General features: G+C 48.1%; 1 protein-coding gene across 4 annotated transcripts in view; it reads right to left on the bottom strand.

Moving 5' to 3' along the window:
- The window catches only part of LOC134966143 (uncharacterized), a 72,924-nt gene extending 61,192 nt beyond the window's left edge, over positions 1 to 11,732 (bottom strand). For all 4 annotated transcript variants that reach the window (XM_063942668.1, XM_063942667.1, XM_063942670.1 and 1 more), the window contains exon 1: positions 11,510 to 11,732. The gene's annotated coding sequence lies outside the window, so the exon portion shown is untranslated. The remainder of the gene's footprint in view (positions 1 to 11,509) is intronic.
- Between the last annotated feature and the right edge of the window lie 12,094 nt (positions 11,733 to 23,826).

Raw genomic sequence — 23,826 nt, 5'->3', positions numbered from 1 at the left:
CATAATGCATGTTGACCATTAACGACAGACCTTTTTCCACACAGATTTGTTGATCCGTTCCCCTTAGGAAGACAGAACCTAGTCATGGGGGTCGATTCTATTCGGCAACTAATGAATAGCGTCGGGAATTAGCTCCCGACGCTATTCAATTCAGCAACTAATTACCTGCAATTGTCGGGAATTCTTCTCTCATCCCCGGGGGATGAGAAGAGAAACCCGACAAAAGTGCTGCCTCGCGGCCGGCGCGAGGCTGATTCTGTCGGGAATCAGCCTCGCGCCGGGGAGTTAAGTCGGAGAATGCCCGTTCTCCCGACAATTCAACCTGTTTTGTCGGCGAGAACGGGCCATCGCCGACGTAACTAGTTGCTGAATTGAATAGCGTCGGGAGCTAATTCCCGGCGCTATTCATTAGTTGCCGAATAGAAACGACCCCATGGACCGTTAATTCGTTAGTGCAGTCTTGCTACATTTGTACACATGGCTGGGAAAATATGCCTTACTACTACCAACTCCATCATTATTGCTGATGTCTACTGACCACCTAAACCCTTCCGGATGTGAAAGAGAACACTAGACCACCATGGAAAGTTTGTTGACAGTTCATCATGTTGATATACAGATGTGTCCTCACAAATCTTTGCCTGTGTGCGTATGCATCGCAGGATGCTATTCCCGGCATAGTGTACCTTAGTGGGAGCATGCATATGCACACGCCCGCTACTCCGTACGAGGAGGAATGCTGTGCGGCCACAGGCAGCAGGTAGCGATGCTCACACTGCCCGGCATTCCAAGGGGAGACAGCGGGAGTCAGTTAGAAAGGGTTGAGGTGTGCTATGCTCCCGCTACACGTTGGCAGCAGAGTTTTCTCACAGCGGCATTTGCGGGGGCGTGCATAGGTACGCTCCAGCGGATAATAGCAAACAATAGCATGGCGGAGGTGAGGACACATCTGTATCATCTGTGTAGACAAGATGAATGTCAACAATTCAATCATGTCGGCATCATGACCGTTTACATGCTAACAAACAAGAAATCATACCACACACATGAAAGCTATAGACCGTATCACATTCTCTAATAAATCGCTTCTAGAGATGTGCACTTGAAATTTTTCGGGTTTTGTGTTTTGGTTTTGGGTTCGGTTCCGCGGCCGTGTTTTGGGTTCGACCGCGTTTTGGCAAAACCTCACCGAATTTTTTTTTGTCGGATTCGGGTGTGTTTTGGATTCGGGTGTTTTTTTTTTTAAAAACACTAAAAAACAGCTTAAATCATAGAATTTGGGGGTCATTTTGATCCCAAAGTATTATTAACCTCAAAAACCATAATTTCCACTCATTTTCAGTCTATTCTGAATACCTCACACCTCACAATATTATTTTTAGTCCTAAAATTTGCACCTAGGTCGCTGGATGACTAAGCTAAGCGACCCTAGTGGCCGACACAAACACCGGGCCCATCTAGGAGTGGCACTGCAGTGTCACGCAGGATGGCCCTTCCAAAAAACACTCCCCAAACAGCACATGACGCAAAGAAAAAAAGAGGCGCAATGAGGTAGCTGTGTGAGTAAGATAAGCGACCCTAGTGGCCGACACAAACACCGTGCCCATCTAGGAGTGGCACTGCAGTGTCACGCAGGATGGCCCTTCCAAAAAACCCTCCCCAAACAGCACATGACGCAAAGAAAAATTAAAGAAAAAAGAGGTGCAAGATGGAATTGTCCTTGGGCCCTCCCAACCACCCTTATGTTGTATAAACAGGACATGCACACTTTAACCAACCCATCATTTCAGTGACAGGGTCTGCCACACGACTGTGACTGAAATGACGGGTTGGTTTGGACCCCCACCAAAAAAGAAGCAATTAATCTCTCCTTGCACAAACTGGCTCTACAGAGGCAAGATGTCCACCTCATCATCATCCTCCGATATATCACTGTGTACATCCCCCTCCTCACAGATTATCAATTCGTCCCCACTGGAATCCACCATCTCAGCTCCCTGTGTACTTTGTGAAGGCAATTGCTGCTGGTCAATGTCTCCACGGAGGAATTGATTATAATTCATTTTAATGAACATCATCTTCTCCACATTTTCTGGATGTAACCTCGTACGCCGATTGCTGACAAGGTGAGCGGCGGCACTAAACACTCTTTCGGAGTACACACTTGTGGGAGGGCAACTTAGGTAGAATAAAGCCAGTTTGTGCAAGGGCCTCCAAATTGCCTCTTTTTCCTGCCAGTATAAGTACGGACTGTGTGACGTGCCTACTTGGATGCGGTCACTCATATAATCCTCCACCATTCTTTCAATGGTGAGAGAATCATATGCAGTGACAGTAGACGACATGTCCGTAATCGTTGTCAGGTCCTTCAGTCCGGACCAGATGTCAGCATTAGCAGTCGCTCCAGACTGCCCTGCATCACCGCCAGCGGGTGGGCTCGGAATTCTGAGCCTTTTCCTCGCACCCCCAGTTGCGGGAGAATGTGAAGGAGGAGATGTTGACAGGTCGCGTTCCGCTTGACTTGACAATTTTGTCACCAGCAGGTCTTTCAACCCCAGCAGACTTGTGTCTGCCGGAAAGAGAGATCCAAGGTAGGCTTTAAATCTAGGATCGAGCACGGTGGCCAAAATGTAGTGCTCTGATTTCAACAGATTGACCACCCGTGAATCCTTGTTAAGCGAATTAAGGGCTCCATCCACAAGTCCCACATGCCTAGCGGAATCGCTCCGTGTTAGCTCCTCCTTCAATGTCTCCAGCTTCTTCTGCAAAAGCCTGATGAGGGGAATGACCTGACTCAGGCTGGCAGTGTCTGAACTGACTTCACGTGTGGCAAGTTCAAAGGGCATCAGAACCTTGCACAACGTTGAAATCATTCTCCACTGCGCTTGAGACAGGTGCATTCCACCTCCTATATCGTGCTCAATTGTATAGGCTTGAATGGCCTTTTGCTGCTCCTCCAACCTCTGAAGCATATAGAGGGTTGAATTCCACCTCGTTACCACTTCTTGCTTCAGATGATGGCAGGGCAGGTTCAGTAGTTTTTGGTGGTGCTCCAGTCTTCTGTACGTGGTGCCTGTACGCCGAAAGTGTCCCGCAATTCTTCTGGCCACCGACAGCATCTCTTGCACGCCCCTGTCGTTTTTTAAAAAATTCTGCACCACCAAATTCAAGGTATGTGCAAAACATGGGACGTGCTGGAATTTGCCCATATTTAATGCACACACAATATTGCTGGCGTTGTCCGATGCCACAAATCCACAGGAGAGTCCAATTGGGGTAAGCCATTCCGCGATGATCTTCCTCAGTTGCCGTAAGAGGTTTTCAGCTGTGTGCGTATTCTGGAAACCGGTGATACAAAGCGTAGCCTGCCTAGGAAAGAGTTGGCGTTTGCGAGATGCTGCTACTGGTGCCGCCGCTGCTGTTCTTGCGGCGGGAGTCCATACATCTACCCAGTGGGCTGTCACAGTCATATAGTCCTGACCCTGCCCTGCTCCACTTGTCCACATGTCCGTGGTTAAGTGGACATTGGGTACAACTGCATTTTTTAGGACACTGGTGAGTCTTTTTCTGACGTCCGTGTACATTCTCGGTATCGCCTGCCTAGAGAAGTCGAACCTAGATGGTATTTGGTAACGGGGGCACACTGCCTCAATAAATTGTCTAGTTCCCTGTGAACTAACGGCGGATACCGGACGCACGTCTAACACCAACATAGTTGTCAAGGCCTCAGTTATCCGCTTTGCAGCAGGATGACTGCTGTGATATTTCATCTTCCTCGCAAAGGACTGTTGGACAGTCAATTGCTTACTGGAAGTAGTACAAGTGGGCTTACGACTTCCCCTCTGGGATGACCATCGACTCCCAGCAGCAACAACAACAGCAGCGCCAGCAGCAGTAGGCGTTACATGCAAGGATGCATCGGAGGAATCCCAGGCAGGAGAGGACTCGTCAGAATTGCCAGTGACATGGCCTGCAGGACTATTGGCATTCCTGGGGAAGGAGGAAATTGACACTGAGGGAGTTGGTGGGGTGGTTTGCGTGAGCTTGGTTACAAGAGGAAGGGATTTACTGGTCAGTGGACTGCTTCCGCTGTCGCCCAAAGTTTTTGAACTTGTCACTGACTTATTATGAATGCGCTGCAGGTGACGTATAAGGGAGGATGTTCCGAGGTGGTTAACGTCCTTACCCCTACTTATTACAGCTTGACAAAGGCAACACACGGCTTGACACCTGTTGTCCGCTTTTCTGTTGAAATACCTCCACACTGAAGAGCTGATTTTTTTGGTATTTTCACCAGGCATGTCAACGGCCATATTCCTCCCACGGACAACAGGTGTCTCCCCGGGTGCCTGACTTAAACAAACCACCTCACCATCAGAATCCTCCTGGTCAATTTCCTCCCCAGCGCCAGCAACACCCATATCCTCCTCATCCTGGTGTACTTCAACACTGACATCTTCAATCTGACTATCAGGAACTGGACTGCGGGTGCTCCTTCCAGCACTTGCAGGGGGCGTGCAAATGGTGGAAGGCGCATGCTCTTCACGTCCAGTGTTGGGAAGGTCAGGCATCGCAACCGACACAATTGGACTCTCCTTGTGGATTTGGGATTTCGAAGAACGCACAGTTCTTTGCGGTGCTTTTGCCAGCTTGAGTCTTTTCAGTTTTCTAGCGAGAGGCTGAGTGCTTCCATCCTCATGTGAAGCTGAACCACTAGCCATGAACATAGGCCAGGGCCTCAGCCGTTCCTTGCCACTCCGTGTGGTAAATGGCATATTGGCAAGTTTACGCTTCTCCTCCGACAATTTTATTTTAGGTTTTGGAGTCCTTTTTTTACTGATATTTGGTGTTTTGGATTTGACATGCTCTGTACTATGACATTGGGCATCGGCCTTGGCAGACGACGTTGCTGGCATTTCATCGTCTCGGCCATGACTAGTGGCAGCAGCTTCAGCACGAGGTGGAAGTGGATCTTGATCTTTCCCTAATTTTGGAACCTCAACATTTTTGTTCTCCATATTTTAATAGGCACAACTAAAAGGCACCTCAGGTAAGCAATGGAGATGGATGGATACTAGTATACTTATGGATGGACTGCCGAGTGCCGACACAGAGGTAGCTACAGCCGTGGACTACCGTACTGTGTCTGCTGCTAATATAGACTGGATGATAATGAGATGAAATCAATATATATATATATGTATGTATATATAATATCACTAGTACTGCAGCCGGACAGGTAGATAATATATTTATTAGGTAATGATGACTGATGACGGACCTGCTGGACACTGTCAGCTCAGCAGCACCGCAGACTGCTACAGTAAGCTACTATACTATACTAGTAGTATGTACAAAGAAGAAAGAAAAAAAAAACCATGGGTAGGTGGTATACAATTATGGATGGACTGCCGAGTGCCGACACAGAGGTAGCTACAGCCGTGGACTAACGTACTGTGTCTGCTGCTAATATAGACTGGATGATTGCTAATGAGATGAAATCAATATATATATATGTATGTATATATAATATCACTAGTACTGCAGCCGGACAGGTAGATAATATATTTATTAGGTAATGATGACTGATGACGGACCTGCTGGACACTGTCAGCTCAGCAGCACCGCAGACTGCTACAGTAAGCTACTATACTATACTAGTAGTATGTACAAAGAAGAAAGAAAAAAAAAACCATGGGTAGGTGGTATACAATTATGGATGGACTGCCGAGTGCCGACACAGAGGTAGCTACAGCCGTGGACTAACGTACTGTGTCTGCTGCTAATATAGAGTCTAGACTGGATGATAAATTATTGATAATGAGATGAAATCAATATAATATCACTAGTACTGCAGCCGGACAGGTACTATATATATTTATTATGTAATGACTGATGACGGACCTGCTGGACACTGTCAGGTCAGCACAGCACCGCAGACTGCTACAGTAAGCTACTATAGTAGTATGTATAAAGAAGAATGAAAAAAAAAAAACCACGGGTAGGTGGTATACAATATTATATATATATATATATATATATATATATATTATATATTAAACTGGTGGTGATTGATTATTAAACTGGTGGTCACTTCAGGTCACGTTGCAACTTGCAACTAGTACTCCGAGGCCTAAGCAGACAATCACAAAATATATTATTATACTGGTGGTCAGTGTGGTCACAACAATGGCAGTGTGGCACTGACTCTGGCAGCAAAAGTGTGCACTGTACGTTATATGTACTCCTGAGTCCTGCTCTCAGACTCTAACTGCTCCCCACTGTCAGTGTCTCCCCCACAAGTCAGATAATACACTTACAGTCACACTATCTATTATCTAATCTAGTATAAAATATCACTTCAGCAGCTAGTAGTATACAGTATAGTAGTACTCCTCCTAATAATGCTCCCCAAAATACTGTGTCTCTCTCTTCTCTAAACGGAGACGACGCCAGCCACGTCCTCTCCCTATGACTCTCAATGCACGTGTGAAAATGGCGGCGACGCGCGGCTCCTTATATAGAATCCGAGTCTCGCGAGAATCCGACAGCGTGATGATGACGTTCGGGCGCGCTCGGGTTAGCCGAGCAAGGCGGGAAGATCCGAGCCTGCTCGGACCCGTGTAAAAAACCTGAAGTTCGGGCGGGTTCGGATTCAGAGGAACCGAACCCGCTCATCTCTAATCGCTTCACCATAGAAACATCGAGCAGCAACACTTCATATCCTGTAAATCTCTGGAAAGCCACTAACAATGATTAGGCACCTGCTATTACCAGGGCACAACTGGAAGAGGAGAAATGTAAGCACAGGTGCTAGCACTGTACTATAGAACTTGTAGGTAACGCCACATATAGAGAATATTAAACTCCAGTAGGCATACAACAATAACACCACCTATGAGAGTGTAATAAAGTCATGCAAAAAACAAAAAGAAAAGTACTCTCATCCTGGGGCATTCAACCTACTATTCATTTGTGTGTAGTCGTACATAACGTTTATCAGCATGTATTTAAAGATCACACTGTAATCATAAAATATTAAATTCTCAACCAATTGAGAAAGCTGCCCTTGCTAAATGTGCATCTTGGAAACCATGGGGTTACCATAGTGTACTCCACCAGCAGCGTCACTGCAACCATTATCCACCCACACCAACAGGTATTTTTTTTCCATAGGCTCACCACAGTGCTTGAATTATTTTTAGTGATTATGGATCAATGGGTCGACCTGAAAAAGGTTGACATGCACAATGTCGACACTGTGTAACGGTCGACACAGGAAAAAGTCGACATGGGGGGGTTGTTTTTTTTTTTAAATGGTGTCGTTTTCAACATAAAATAACAGAGAACCCCAATTAGTGCACCACGTCCCCAAGGTGCCTCGCTGCGCTTGGCACAGGTTACAATTCCCAATCGTAGTCCACAAGGATGGTAAAGCAAGAAAAAGTTGAAAATGAAAAAAAAAAAAAAAAATATATATATATATATATATATATATATATATATATATATATATATAGATTTTTTTTTTAAATACTCATGTCAACCTTTTTCTGTGTTGACCATTGTCATGTCAACCAATAGTGGAATAGTGGTGGACCTATCAACCAGATACCATTTTTAGTATCACCCTGCATTGTACTATAACAGCAGGATACAGGAGTTATTGATACCCCAACACAGGTTCTCCCTTCTATTTTCTCTCATCCGGGAGATTCACAAAGGGCTGCTCACTGGAGTAATTGACACACACACAGAGGGAAGCAGCACCGTGTGTATCTCTCTCCCATATTACACTATACTATATCCTTATACATCAGGCACTCTCATTGGGTAATGATACTCTGTGTGAATCTGCACTATACTATCACTCACCTGAAGGACAGACTAAACAATAGACATCTCTCAATCCTTCTGCCCGTGAGGTATAGGTTTTAGGTCAGCTCACTACCCCTTAGGGTACACAGTCTGCAGCCGCCACCCCTCCATACCCATAATTTAGCCTGAATTACAAAATGTGTGTTCATGTGCTTTTCCTTCTCTTACTTAAACTATCTTCTACTCTATATTCCCTTCGACGGCACCAAATCCCTTGGTTTTCTGCCACCTTACCACTTATTTCAATGTCGTCTGCTGATACAGCTATGTTTATATACCCTGTACTTGTCCTATATTGTCATTAACTGTAAGTCATTGTTTTCCTTATTTATGTACTCTGTAATTGGGCGCTGCAGATCTCCTGTGCGCCACAAATAATAGTAATATCAATATCTGGCACATGGTATATTTAGGATATTACTTATGCAACCGTGCCTGCTACAATGTTTGACAAAGCATGTGGACTGAAGTGGTGTAAATTAATCTACTTGCTGAATGTAGGAACAAACAATTTTGGATATCACCCCATATAGTTCAGATATATTTTTCACCTCAGGTTGTTGACCACTGTGTCACAAGATTGCTCAGATAGACTATATTCTCTGGTCTCATGTGTTTTGGAGCAGACAATATTGAAATGGTTTACATTTTGTATTCTGATTTTTTTTCTCTGGTTTCTTGTATTATATGTGCTGTTACTTTGTGTCTTCACCTTAGTGTACATTCTTTGATAATTTAATATTTTTTGATTACAGTGTAATATTTTAATTTATTCTGATGAACGCTAATAAATTAACACACAAATTGACTAAGTGCCCCCCAAAAAGTGAGTACTTTTCTTGAGTTTTTTGTAGGACCTACTATCACCAGTAATAATACTGCAATGCTCTCGGACAACTACGCTACTGCCAGTGCAATCAATGAACACTGAGGGGTATGTTACTTCTTTAGTAGTGAGGCCTAACCTTTGTTCACTGCCTTACGTCACAAGGATCACTCCAGAACAAGCAGCAAAAAAAAACATGACTGACGTAATCCTCTTTACAAAAAAACAAAACAAAACTAGAAATAATGAAACTTGGGAGAAAAACAAACAAACAAAAACTATCTTTACTTACAAAAAAAAAAAGTTACTTTATTGCTTTTGTAAGAGCTGTCCCAAAAAATTAAATATATGCATGTACACTTTTAAACACAGTTCTTGCTTTAAGCCAGGGATAGGCAACCCGATACTCTTTGGGTGGCACTTTAATACCGCAAATGTCGGATCCCACCAGGGAAGAGAAACGTGTCCTTCCCGGGTGGGTTCCGGCATTTGCTCTGCTTCGTTGGCTTTCAGACCCGGCAATATACCGGGTCGGTTGCCATAGCAGAAGGGGGGGTGCAGCAGCAGCAGGGGTGGAGGCGGCGCTGGGAGATGAACTCATCTCCTGCGCCGCCTCTCCCTGTGCTGTGAATGGGAGCCGTGTCGCATCGACACGGCTCCCATCCACACTGCGCCTGACCCGGTATTCAACCCGGGTATAACCCTTCTTTTATACCGGGCTGAATTACCGGGTCAGGCGACCCGCTAATTCGGGCAAAGTGCTTTCACATCGCACACTGCCGTGTCGATAGCGGGTTATTTGTGCGATGTGAAAGGGGTATAACCATAAAATGAGCCGTACAATACTTTTAGGACCAAATTCAATTAGCCGCAAAATTGCGGTAATAAACCGATATTTTAATTTTTTATGCTTTTTTGGTGCAAAACGACATGTCATTTTTGGGCAATTAAAAAGAATGAAAAATTTCTAAGTGCCTATATAAAATTCTGCAAATCCATTTTCACGGACAATTGAATAGGCACTTTTTTCGCATATTGCAGTAAAGTTCCAGTATTGCAGCGAAAACGTCTTTTCATTGGTAATTGAATTCGCCCATTAGTCTCAGCAATGTTTTATCTCTGACTTTATACCTCTTCGCATTCCTGCCCACTTCACTCCACAAACAAATGTAGTCTCTCCTGCCACTCAAAGATTCTGCCGGGCTTCTCCTTACCACTGGAACTCCCTCTACCTATCAGACTCTCCACCCCTACACAAATCTTTAAATGGGCTCAAAAGACCCACTTTATCTAAACTATCTAGCTCTCATTCAAACCCACTGCTCCATGCTTAGTCTCTCCCCTCCGTGTCATCTGTCTCTCTTTAGACCAGGCATTCCCAACCGCGGTCCTCAAGGCACACCAACAGTGCAGGTTTTAGTGATATCCAGGCTTCAGCACAGATGGTTAAATCAACATAACTGAGGTACCAACCTGTGTTCAAGCCTGGATATCACTAAAACCAGGACTGTTAGTGTGCCTTGAGGACCGAGGTTGAGAATGCCCGCTTTAGACTGTAAGCTTTCACAAGCAGGGCCCTCTTCCCTCATGTACTTTGCCTTCTCTCACTTATACCATCATCTCCTCCTGGTTGCCCACAATGGCACCTAACTCTTGAATTCTGCTGCTTATTTGGTTATTATAAGTGTTGATGCAGTAATGTTTATAAACCTAATTCATGTCCTGCAACATTCTCTACTGTAAAGGTGGGTACACACTGGCCGATATATCGGGCGTTCTATTGAACGCCTGATATATCACGGCTCCGTCGGCCAGTGTGTACGGGCGATATGTCTGTGAACTCCGTCGTTCACAGACAAATCGCGCCGGCCAAGCAGCACAGCAGACGGCCAATATATCTACCGATATATTGGCGCATCGCTGTGTGTGTACGGGCAACCAGCCGGCCGCCCGTACACATGCTGCGGCGGCTGGCAGCGATTGACAGTTGAACTGGGCTGGTGTGTGTACACACCCACCCAGTTCATAACGTCAGTCCCGATGGATCGGGCAGTGTGTATGCTCAACACACTGCCCGATCCGTCCATAATAATATCTGCCGATCAATTGACCGGCAAATATATCTATCAGTGTATACCCACTATAAGTCACTTTTTTTCTTGTTTTGTTTATACCGCTTCTGTTTACATACCTTGTAAGGTGCTACAGACCTCTTGTGGTGCCATAAAGAATAATAACATATACATCCTATCAATGAAAGAGACTTCTGAGCATCAACATCCCAACAGGCCTTCTAAACAGTTTTCAAAACTATAACAAACAAATATGACAAAACAGGAAGGAACTGGGGGACACCAGTGAGGGCTTGGAGGGTCGCCTGTTGCCCAACACTGCTATAACCAGAGACCGCCATTCAGCTAAATACACGGGAAAGCACATTTCAGCGTAACTGATTACGCTCAATAGTAAGGATTGCGTGACTTCACATGTACTTATAAAACATTACAAAAAGTATTGTTAAAATTTATAAGACAATAAAAGATAAAAAAAAAAAAAGGTTAATAATACATAAATGCAATATTTCCACATGGCATTATAGTTGCAGCAATATATAAGCATGACGGGGTTTAATAATGCAACACACAGCACAAAGCAGCAAGTGTCAAAAAAAGGGGAAGTTTGTTACTTGGACTTAAATGTAGCACTCAGGTTACTATCACAGCTGTGGGTAACACAAAGCCGTATGGGGCACACAGAGAGACAGACACGGATGCGAGACCCAGAAGGAGATCACGGGAAACTCACAGCAGGAGCCGCTTGGGGGTACATAGGTCGCCGCCCGCACCAGAAATACAGGGCTCCGAGTCACGAGGTCACATCTCAGGATCGCTTCCCGGTGCACAGACAACTTTCCTATTCATCAGCTTCTTCCGGTGAGTGACGCTAACATTCTACGACACCCAGAGCCTCTCACATCACCAGGACACATACAGAGAGTATCTGTGTCCACCTAGCGGCCAAGCTAGACGTGACAAACGGATGGAAAATGTTAGCGTCATCAGGCGGCGACAGCGTTTTAGTTTGATAGAGGAAAGCGTTGTGTAGAAAATGGTCTTCACACTGGTGTACAGGGGCCATTTTGATGGAGATTAATACAGTGTGGATTCTGTTTTAGCAATATAGTCATTTTGTACAACCAGGATGGGGGAAATATATTACAGTATAAGTTGATTGTGTTAAGAGATAGTGGGGGTGAGTCAGAGGTGAAGTGTGGAAGACATTGGTCTCAAGTGGTCAATGGTTGCCTTCTGCGCACATGTCCAGGCCACACTGTGCATGTGTTGTGAGTTACCGCTCAGACCTGCGTCGCAATCCATGCAATTTTGATGGACATTTCAGAGAGGTAACTGGGGCAGGTGGCTACCAGACGAGGGGGGCTTGGTGTAGAGGGCCCCATACACTAGAGCGATAATGCCCGATTTCTCTGACGTCCTAGTGGATGCTGGGAACTCCGTAAGGACCATGGGGAATAGCGGGCTCCGAAGGAGGCTGGGCACTCTAGAAAGATTTCAGACTACCTGGTGTGCACTGGCTCCTCCCACTATGACCCTCCTCCAAGCCTCAGTTAGAATTCGTGCCCGGCCGAGGTTGGATGCACACTAGGGGCTCTCCTGAGCTCTTAGAAAGAATAGACTTAGGTTTTTTATTTTCAGTGAGACCTGCTGGCAACAGGCTCACTGCAGCGAGGGACTAAGGGGAGAAGAAGCGAACTCGCCTGCTTGCAGCCGGATTGGGCTTCTTAGGCTACTGGACACCATTAGCTCCAGCGGGATCGACCGCAGGCCTAGTCCTTGGTGTTCGGTCCCGGAGCCGCGCCGCCGTCCCCCTTACAGAGCCAGAAGCAAGAAGATGGTCCGGAAAATCGGCGGCATGTAGACTCTGTCTTCACCAAGGTAGCGCACAGCACTGCAGCTGTGCGCCATTGCTCCTCTCACACTTCACACTCCGGTCACTGAGGGTGCAGGGCGCTGGGGGGGGGCGCCCTGAGGCAGCAATAATAACACCTTGGCTGGCTAAAATACCTCAATATATAGCCCCAGAGGCTATATACGAGGTAAATACCCCTGCCAGAATTCCATAAAAAGCGGGAGAATAGGCCGCGAAAAAGGGGCAGAGCCTATCTCCTCAGCACACTGGCGCCATTTTTCCCTCACAGCTCGGCTGGAAGGAAGCTCCCTGGCTCTTCCCTGCAATATACAGTAACAGTAAGAGGGAAAAGAGAGGGGGGGCATTAAATTTGGCAGTATATATACATATATTATATGAAAAGCAGCTATTAGGGACATAACTCAGTTAGTCCCTGTATATATATATAGCGCTCTGGTGTGTGCTGGCATACTCTCACTCTGTCCCCCCAAAGGGCTTTTTGTGGGTCCTGTCCTCTGTTGAGCATTCCCTGTGTGTGTGGGGTGTGTCGGTACGGCTGTGTCGACATGTTTGATGAGGATAATGAGGTGGAGGCGGAGCAGATGCATTTTGAAGGGACGTCACCCCCTGCGGGGCAGACACCCGAGTGGATGAACTTATGGAAAGAAATGAGTGCACGTATAGATTCTTTACATAAGAAATTTGACGACATGCCAAATGTGGGACAGCCGGGATCTCAGCTCGTGCCTGTCCAGGTGCCTCAGGGGTCGTCAGGGGCTCTAAAACGCCCGCTACCTCAGTTTGCAGACCCGGATGTTGACACGGATACTGATAACAGTGTCGACGACGATGAGTCAAACCTAATGCCTGTCAGGGCCATTCACTGCATGATTGAGGCAATGAAAGAGGTGTTAAACATTTCTGATTTACATCCAGGTACCACAAAAAAGGGTATTATGTTTGGGGAGAAAAAACTACCCGTAGTTTTTCCCCCATCAGATGAACTAAATGAAGTGTGTGAAGAAGCGTGGCTTTTCCCTGATAAAAAATTTGTAATTCCTAAGAAGGTACTAATGGCGTTCCCTTTCCCGCCAGAGGATAGGTCACGTTGGGAAACACCACCTAGGGTGGATAAAGCGCTCACACGTTTGTCAAAAAAGGTGGCACTACCCTCTCAGGATACGGCCACCCTTAAGGAGCCTGCTGATAGAAAGCAGGAGGCAATCCTGTAGTCTGTATACACACACTCAGGCATTATACTTAGACCAGCTATTGCGTCAGCTTGGATGTGCAGTGCTGCCGCTGCATGGTCAGAAAAACGGTCAGAAAATATTGACACACCAGACAGAGACACTATTCTGCTAACGATTGACTATATAAAAGATTCAGTCTTATATATGAGAGATGCACAGAGGGAAATTTGCAGGCTGGCATCTAAAGTAAGTGCATTGTCTATCTCTGCTAGGAGATGCTTATGGACTCGTCAGTGGACGGGAGATGCAGATTCCAAGAGGCACATGGAAGTTTTGCCTTATAAAGGGGAGGAATTATTTGGGGATGGTCTCTCCGACCTAGTTTCCACAGCAACGTCTGGGAAGTCAGCATTTTTACCCCATGTCCCCTCACAGCCTAAGAAGGTGCCATTTTATCAGGTTCAGTCCTTTCGGACCCAGAAAAGCAAGCGTGGAAAAGGAGGGTCTTTTCTGTCTAGAGGCAGAGGTAGGGGAAAAAGGCTGCAACAGACAGCAGGTTCCCAGGAACCAAAGTCCTCCCCCGCTTCCTCTTCCAAGTCCGCCGCATGACGGTGGGGCTCCACAGGTGGAGCCAGGTACGGCGGGGGCCCGCCTCAGAAATTTCAGCGATCAGTGGGCTCGCTCACAGGTGGATCCCTGGATCCTTCAAGTAGTATCTCAGGGATACATGCTGGAATTCGAGGCGGCTCCACCCCACCGGTTCCTAAAATCTGCCTTGCCGATTGCTCCCTCAGACAGGGAGGCAATGCTAGCGGCAATTCACAAGCTGTATTCCCAGCAGGTGATAATCAAGGTACCCCTACTTCAACAAGGCCGGGGTTACTATTCCACACTATTTGTGGTACCGAAGCCGGACGGTTCGGTGAGACCCATTTTAAATTTGAAATCCTTGAACATGTACATAAAAAAATTCAAGTTCAAGATGGAATCGCTCAGGGCGGTTATTGCAAGCCTGGACGAGGGGGATTACATGGTTTCCCTGGACATCAAGGATGCTTACCTGCATGTCCCCATTTACCATCCTCACAAGGAGTACCTCAGATTTGTGGTACAGGATTGCCATTACCAATTCCAGACGCTGCCGTTTGGACTCTCCACGGCACCAAGGGTATTTACCAAGGTTATGGCGGAAATGATGATACTCCTTCGAAGAAAGGGAGTTTTAATTATCCCGTACTTGGACGATCTCCTAATAAAGGCACGGTCCAAAGAACAGTTGTTGGTGGGAGTAGCACTATCTCAGGAAGTGCTGAACCAGCACGGCTGGATTCTGAATATCCCAAAGTCACAGCTGGTCCCGACGACACGTCTACTGTTCCTGGGGATGATTCTGGACACAGTCCAGAAAAAAGGGTTTCTCCCGGAGGAGAAAGCCAGGGAGTTGTCTTCTCTAGTCAGAGACCTCCTGAAACCAAAACAGGTATCGGTGCATCACTGCACGCGGGTCTTGGGAAAGATGGTAGCTTCTTACGAAGCAATTCCATTCGGCAGGTTCCATGCCAGAATCTTTCAGTGGGACCTGTTGGACAAGTGGTCCGGATCGCATCTTCAGATGCATCGCTTGATAACCCTGTCTGCAAGAACCAGGGTGTCTCTTCTGTGGTGGCTGCAGAGTGCTCATCTTCTGGAGGGTCGCAGATTCGGCATTCAGGACTGGGTCCTGGTGACCACGGATGCCAGCCTGCGAGGCTGGGGGGCAGTCACAAAGGGAAGAAACTTCCAAGGACTATGGACAAGTCAGGAGACTTCCCTTCACATAAATATTCTGGAACTAAGGGCCATCTACAATGCCCTAAGTCAAGCAAAATCCCTGCTCCTACACCAGCCGGTGCTGATCCAGTCAGACAACATCACGGCAGTCGCCCATGTGAATCGACAGGGCGGCACAAGAAGCAGGATGGCAATGACAGAAGCCACAAGAATTCTCAGATGGGCGGAAAATCATGTACTAGCACTGTCAGCAGTGTTCATTCCGGGAGTGGACAACTGGGAAGCAGACTTCCTCAGCAGACACGACCTCCACCCGGGAGAGTGGGGACTTCATCCAGAAGTCTTCCAAATGATTGTACATCAGTGGGGTCGTCCACAGGTGGACATGATGGCGTCCCGCCTAAACAAAAAACTAGAGAGGTATTGCGCCAGGTCAAGAGACCCTCAAGCGATAGCTGTGGACGCTCTGGTGACACCGTGGGTGTACCAGTCAGTTTATGTGTTCCCTCCGCTGCCTCTCATACCAAAGGTATTGAGAATAATAAGAAAGCGAGGAGTAAGCACAATTCTCGTGGTTCCGGATTGGCCAAGAAGAACATGGTACCCGGAACTTCAAGAGATGATCTCAGAGGACCCGTGGCCTCTGCCGCTAAGACAAGACCTGCTACAGCAGGGGCCCTGTCTGTTCCAAGACTTACCGCGGCTGCGTTTGACGGCATGGCGGTTGAATGCCGGATCCTGAAAGAAAAGGGCATTCCGGAGGAAGTCATTCCTACGCTTATTAAAGCCAGGAAAGAGGTTACAGCAAATCATTATCACCGCATATGGTGGAAATATGTTGCATGGTGTGAGGCCGAAAAGGCCCCAACTGAGGAATTTCAACTAGGTCGATTTCTGCATTTCCTGCAAGCAGGAGTGAATATGGGCCTAAAACTGGGTTCCATTAAGGTACAGATCTCGGCTCTATCGATTTTCTTTCAGAAAGAACTAGCTTCAGTACCTGAAGTTCAGACATTTGTAAAGGGAGTGCTGCATATTCAGCCCCCATATGTGCCTCCTGTGGCAGCTTGGGATCTCAACGTGGTGTTGAGTTTCTTAAAATCACATTGGTTTGAACCACTAAAAACCGTGGATCTGAAATATCTCACGTGGAAGGTGGTCATGTTATTGGCCTTGGCTTCTGCCAGGCGAGTATCAGAATTGGCGGCTTTGTCTTATAAAAGCCCTTATCTGATTTTCCATATGGATAGGGCAGAATTGAGGACTCGTCCCCAGTTTCTCCCTAAGGTGGTGTCAGCGTTTCATTTGAACCAGCCTATTGTGGTGCCTGCGGCCACTAGGGACTTGGAGGACTCCAAGTTGTTAGACGTGGTCAGGGCCCTGAAAATATATGTTTCCAGGAAGGCTGGAGTCAGAAAATCTGACTCGCTGTTTATCCTATATGCACCCAACAAGCTTGGGTGCTCCTGCTTCTAAGCAGACTATTGCTCGTTGGATTTGTAGTACAATTCAACTTGCACATTCTGTGGCAGACCTGCCACAGCCAAAATCTGTCAATGCCCATTCCACAAGGAAGGTGGGCTCATCTTGGGCGGCTGCCCGAGGGGTCTCGGCTTTACAACTTTGCCGAGCTGCTACTTGGTCAGGGGCAAACACGTTTGCAAAATTCTATAAATTTGATACCCTGGCTGAGGAGGACCTGGAGTTCTCTCATTCGGTGTTGCAGAGTCATCCGCACTCTCCCGCCCGTTTGGGAGCTTTGGTATAATCCCCATGGTCCTTACGGAGTTCCCAGCATCCACTAGGACGTCAGAGAAAATAAGAATTTACTCACCGGTAATTCTATTTCTCGTAGTCCGTAGTGGATGCTGGGCGCCCATCCCAAGTGCGGTTTATCTGCAATACTTGTACATAGTTATTGTTAACTAAATCGGGTTATTGTTGAGCCATCTGTTGAGAGGCTCAGTTGTTTCATACTGTTAACTGGGTTTCATATCACGAGTTGTACGGTGTGATTGGTGTGGCTGGTATGAGTCTTACCCGGGATTCAAAATCCTTCCTTATTGTGTACGCTCGTCCGGGCACAGTATCCTAACTGAGGCTTGGAGGAGGGTCATAGTGGGAGGAGACAGTGCACACCAGGTAGTCTGAAATCTTTCTAGAGTGCCCAGCCCCCTTCGGAGCCCGCTATTCCCCATGGTCCTTACGGAGTTCCCAGCATCCACTACGGACTACGAGAAATAGAATTACCGGTGAGTAAATTCTTATTTTCATCCGATTTCAGGCATTCGCATACCTCCCAACTGTCCCGATTTTCGCGGGACAGTCCCGTTTTTTGGGGACTGTCCCGCTGTCCCACCCGCGGGCCGCAGTGTCCCGCGGTGGGGGGGGGGGGGGGGCAGTTGGGAGTCTCTGTCTCTCGCTGCCCTGCTTAGCAGAGCAGCGGAGAATAGACGCTGTGCGCATGCGCACAGCGTCTATTCATTGGAGACAGAGGGAGAGGGGGCATCCCAGCGGCTCACAGGGCGCTGGGCATGCCCCTTCAGTGACGAAAACGGGGCGTGGCTCGCGATCGCGGGTCCTCCCGCTAAGCCACGCCCCCTTTCCGGGAGCGCGTGTGTCCCTCTTTACAGAGGACAAAAGTTGGGAGGTATGCATTCGGTCCGATAGATCGGATGAAATTGGGCATTTTGGAAGTGTTTCCAATCTGATCCGATGCGCGTTCCCGTGAGCATCGGATCGGATCCTCCAGATTGAATGTGCTGCACATTCAATCAGGTCCGACCTGGGGGCATGGCTGGGATCGCCCAAGATACATTGTATGCAAAAGGACAGCATACGATGTATCTTGGGTGATCCTGCCCTCTGGGAGGCTGCCGGAGTGATCGCCTGCAACATGTGGTCGCATAAGTGTATGGGGCCCTTAGGGATGGCCATTGGCACCACATCCATCGATGGTTGCTATCGATGGATGTTTTAGCTGAAACCCTCAATGGTTAGAAACTATGCTAATCTATACCATCGATGGTTACTGCTGTCGAATAGCCACGCATGCGCAGGAGAGACTTTTGCTGGTGAAAGTCAGCCAGCAAAAGTTTCCTCTGCGCATGCGCGGCACAAAGTACAGGGGAGGAAGAATCATATCATCAGTGATCCCACCCCACTCCCAGCAATAACAAGCGGTTCCCTGCTACTGATAGTGCTGCTGTGTATACTCGTGCCCAACTCCTGTCAATCTGTCCTGCACTCAGCAGCAGCACATTCATTCACAGAACGTACGCCAATGGCGGCTGCCATCACCAGCAGGAGCAGCAATGGGATAATGATTGCGGGTCCCATACAGTCTCCAGGTGGCCGTAGCCTGGAGCACGTAAGAAGACAGCAGCTCATGGACCCCCGCAGGAGACAGGCTGCTCTCTTGTGCGGCCACGATGGGCCGTGGAGTGGGCAGGGAGGAGACAGAGTCTTTGACTCCTCCCTGAAAGGCTGACAGCACACGCCCACATAGGCAGGGCAAGGCACAAGTAGCCGCCTTCCCTGTCTATGAAGATACAAAGTGTGCGGGGAGGGGCGGGGCGGGGCTGCTGGGTGAGATGAGCAGCCAATGACTGCTGTAGCTGCTGCTGGCCTGTTACTCTCACTGAAGAAGAGGCAGTGGTGGGCGGCAGCAGCAGCAGAGACTATTTGTGTTGTTGTTAAACATAAAAAAAAACATTACCATCGGCTCCTTACCCACCATCGATGGCGGGAAACCATCTAGTTCTCCGACATCGATGGTAAAAGTATTCAACATCGGCCATGAACCATCGATGATTTCAAATCATCGATGGTCGATGGCCATCCCTATGTTGGTGTCAGTAATGCTGTATTAAGATTCAGGCGCACTGACGTTTTTGGCCATGTGCACTCGGACAGTCTGCGCCTACCATATGACAGATGCAGTGTCCGATGGTGCAGCCAATGGTGTGCCAATAAGGTGTCTTTGCATCTTTGTACACCCAATCGGATTTGCGTCGCACCCTAGGCAGTCGCAGGGCGTGCCAAAGACATTAGAACGCCGTTGGCGAGGCGCGGTCTGGACAATGCAGGCATGTCCGGACCATTGGGAGGGCGGGCCGAGGCGGCTGTGTGACGTCACACGCAGCCGCTGCGACCCGTGACGTGGAGGGTAGCGGGGAGCTGCGCTGGCAGGGAGCTAATCACCAGGTGCAAAAGCATTGCCGCCGTGCTATGCTCTTGCACCTGTGCAGGGGGAGAGGGCCTAAATTTAGCACATCTACGATCATTTACTCTGATATGCGGGGGACACCCGGCAGGGAGCTAGTCCGCCCTGCATGTCAGAGTAAATGATCGTAGATGAGCTAAATTTAGCACATATACGATCGGGTCTGAATCACCCCCAATGTAGCTGCTTTAGGGCTCATTTACATTTTAATGCAAGTCAATTTTAGGACACACCTGTCAGGTAACCCAGTACACGTCCACTTTAGCGCCATGCTCATAGCTTTCACAATCACCCTGAAATGCTTTTTCAAAAGTAGCCAATTATGATACAAATCCGATGTGGGAGATCTGTGCATGAGCAGAATGAATCCTACGAATCTACTCGCATTGCCTGACAGCCTATAGAGAAAGAGAAGCAAGGTTGAGAGATTCCACACCACCAGACCCCTCCTTAGTTTATAGCAATACAAAAGTACAGTGCATCCAGAAAGTATTCACAGCGCTTCACTTTTTCCACATTTTGTTATGTTACAGCCTTATTCCAAACTGGAATAAATTCATTTCTGCAACATGGTACACTGGTATACCACAGGGAATAACATCGGGGTGTAGAGTTGGATCTTGATCTGAGGCACCAGCAGGCTAAAGCTTGACTGTTCCTAGGATGCACTGCACCGCCTCCTCTATAACCCCGCCTCCACGCACTGGAGCTCAGTTTGTAAGTTGGTGCCTGCAGTGCAGGTCACTAACAGGTGGGGCTGCGCTAGGCAGCCCTGAAAAACGAGTTTTATGGTAAGAACTTACCATTGTTAAAACTCTTTCTGCGAGGTACACTGGGCTTCACAAGGATTGGACAACGGGGGTGTAGAGTAGGATCTTGATCTGAGGCACCAACAGGCTGAAAAGCTTTGACTGTTCCCAGAATGCACAGCGCCGCCTCCTATATCAGCCCGCCTCCCAGCACAGGAGCTCAGTTTTTAGTTAACTAGCCCAATGCAGTAGCAGGAAAAGAGACGACCACAGTTAGTAGCCACATACACCACACTCTCACGACAAGAGAAGTGTCAGCGGCTAATGCCATACCAACCCAAAGAAGCTAAGTGCGTCAGAGTGGGCGCCTTGTGGAGCCCAGTGTACCTCGCAGAAAGAGTTTTAACAAAGGTAAGTTCTTACCATAAAACTCGTTTTCTGCTGCGGGGTACACTGGGCTCCACAAGGATTGGACAATGGGGATGTCCTAAAGCAGTTCCTTATGGGAGGGGATGCACTGTAGCGGGCACAAGAACCCGGCGTCAAAAGGAAGCATCCTGGGAAGCGGCAGTATCGAAGGTATAAAACCTTATGAACGTGTTCCCAGAGGACCACGTAGCCGCCTTGCACAATTGTTCAAGGGTCGCACCACGTTGGGCCGCCCAAGAAGGTCCAACAGACCGAGTAGAATGGGCCTTAATGTGAACAGGAGCAGAGAGACCAGCCTTCACATAAGCATGTGCAATCACCATTCTAATCCATCTGGCCAGGGTTTGCTTGTGAGCAGGCCAGCCACGTTTGTGAAATCCAAACGAAACAAATAGAGAATCAGGTTTTCGGATAGAAGCAGTTCTCTTCACATAGATACGGAGAGTCCGTACCACATCCAAAGACCGCTCTTTGGGAGACAAATCAGGAGAGACAAAGGCCGGAACCACAATCTCCTGATTAAGGTGAAACGAAGAAACCACCTTAGGTAAATATCCGGGAGGAGTCCTAAGAACCGCCCGATCACGGTGAAAAATCAGATATGGGGAACTACAAGACAAGGCACCCAGATCCGACACTCTTCTAGCAGAGGCAATAGCCAGCAAGAACACCACCTTAAGGGAAACCACTTAAGGTCAGCTGAACCAAGGGGTTCAAACGGAGGCTCCTGCAACGCCTCCGAAACCACCGACAAGTCCCAAGGAGCCACAGGCGGGACATAGGGAGGTTGGATACGCAACACACCCTGAGTGAAAGTATGAACATCAGGCAAAGTCGCAATTTTTCTCTGAAACCACACCGACAAGGCAGAAATATGAACCTTTAGGGAGGCCAGACGCAGGCCCAACTCTAGGCCTTGCTGCAGAAAAGCCAAAAGCTTGGCTGTACTAAACTTGGAAGTGTCAAAATTGTTAGATGCACACCAAACAAAGTAGGAATGCCAGACCCTATGGTAAATCCGAGCAGAAGCCGGTTTCCGGGCCCGCAACATAGTTTTAATGACCTCTTCAGAAAAACGCTTAGCCCTCAAGACGGAAGCTTCAAGAGCCACGCCGTCAAAGACAGCCGGGCTAGGTCCTGGTAGACACAGGGGCCCTGAACCAGGAGGTCTGGGCGTTGTGGAAGTAGAATTGGACGCTCTGACGATAGGCCCTGCAGGTCTGAGAACCAGTGCCGTCTGGGCCACGCTGGAGCTATGAGAAGCAGATTTCCTTTTTCTTGCTTGAACTTTCCAATTACCCTGGGCAGGAGTGACACCGGAGGGAACACATACGGCAGCCGAAACCTCCACGGCACCGCCAGCGTATCCACGAATGCTGCTTGAGGATTCCGTGTCCTTGCTCCGAAGACCGGTACCTTGTGATTGTGTCGAGACGCCATCAGATCCACGTCTGGAAGACCCCACTTTTCCACGACGAGTTGAAACACTTCTGGATGGAGGCCCCACTCGCCGGCATGCACGTCCTGACGACTGAGAAAGTCCGCTTCCCAATTCAGGACTTCCGGAATGAATATTGCCGATATGGCCGGTAGATGGCGTTCCGCCCAACGTAGAATCCGTGAGACTTCCTTCATTGCCAAACGGCTTTGAGTGCCGCCTTGATGATTTATGTAAGCCACTGTGGTGGCGTTGTCCGACTGTACTTGAACAGGACGGGTCTGAATTAAATGCTGGGCCAGGTTCAACGCATTGAAGACCGCCCGCAATTCCAGAATGTTGATCGAGAGGAGAGATTCCTCCTTGGTCCACCGACCCTGAAGGGAGTGTTGCTCCAGCACCGTGCCCCAACCTCTTAGACTGGCATCTGTCGTCAACAGGACCCAGTTGGATATCCAGAAGGGACAACCCCTGCACAATTGTTGGTCCCGGAGCCACCAGTGTGGCGACAGACGGACCTCCGGAGTCAAGAAGATCATTTGAGATCTAATTCGGTGAGGCAGGCCGTCCCACTTGGCTAGAATCAGCCTCTGGAGGGGGAGAATGGAATTGAGCATACTCCACCATGTCGAATGCTGATACCATTAGGCCCAGCACCTGCATTGCCGAATGTATCGACACTTGCGGACGAGAAAGGAAGCAACGAATCCTGTCCTGAATCTTCAGGACTTTCTCCTGAGACAAGAACAACCTCTGGTTGTGAGTGTCCAACAACGCTCCCAGGTGCACCATGCTCTGAGCAGGGACCAGGGAGGATTTCTTCCAGTTGATGAGCCACCCGTGGGCTTGTAGAAACCGGACCGTCATATACAGATGACGCAGGAGAAGATCTGGGGAATTTGCCAGGATTAACAAGTCATCCAGATACGGCAGTATCCTGGCCGCTTGACGGCGGAGTACCACCGTCATCACCGCCACAACTTTGGTGAAGACTCGCGGAGCCGTTGTTAAACCAAAAGGTAACGCCCGAAACTGGTAATGTAGGTTGTCAAAAGCGAACCTCAGGTATTGTTGATGTGACACTGCTATAGGAATATGCAGGTAAGCATCCTGTATGTCCAGGGAGACCATGTAGTCCCCAGGTTCCAAGGCCAGAACTATAGAGCGAAGGGTTTCCATACGGCTCCATATGGCTCGGGATCATCCGTAATCTGCAGAATTAGCCTCCAAAAGATCAGGAACATCCACATGTGAACTACCCTCCCATCAGCCGTATCTGAGTCAGAACCTGAGGGGTCAGTATATGTGCCGTCTTCATCAGACGAGGTGTCAGTGACAGCAGTGGATTGTGAGGAGATAAGCGCTCACTTAGAGGACCTCTTGGACTTAGG

Source organism: Pseudophryne corroboree, chromosome 10 (assembly GCF_028390025.1).
Source record: "Pseudophryne corroboree isolate aPseCor3 chromosome 10, aPseCor3.hap2, whole genome shotgun sequence".
Classification (NCBI taxonomy): domain Eukaryota; kingdom Metazoa; phylum Chordata; class Amphibia; order Anura; family Myobatrachidae; genus Pseudophryne; species Pseudophryne corroboree.
The sequence above is the reverse complement of the archived record's forward strand: the minus strand, read 5'-3'. Positions and strand labels throughout refer to the sequence as shown.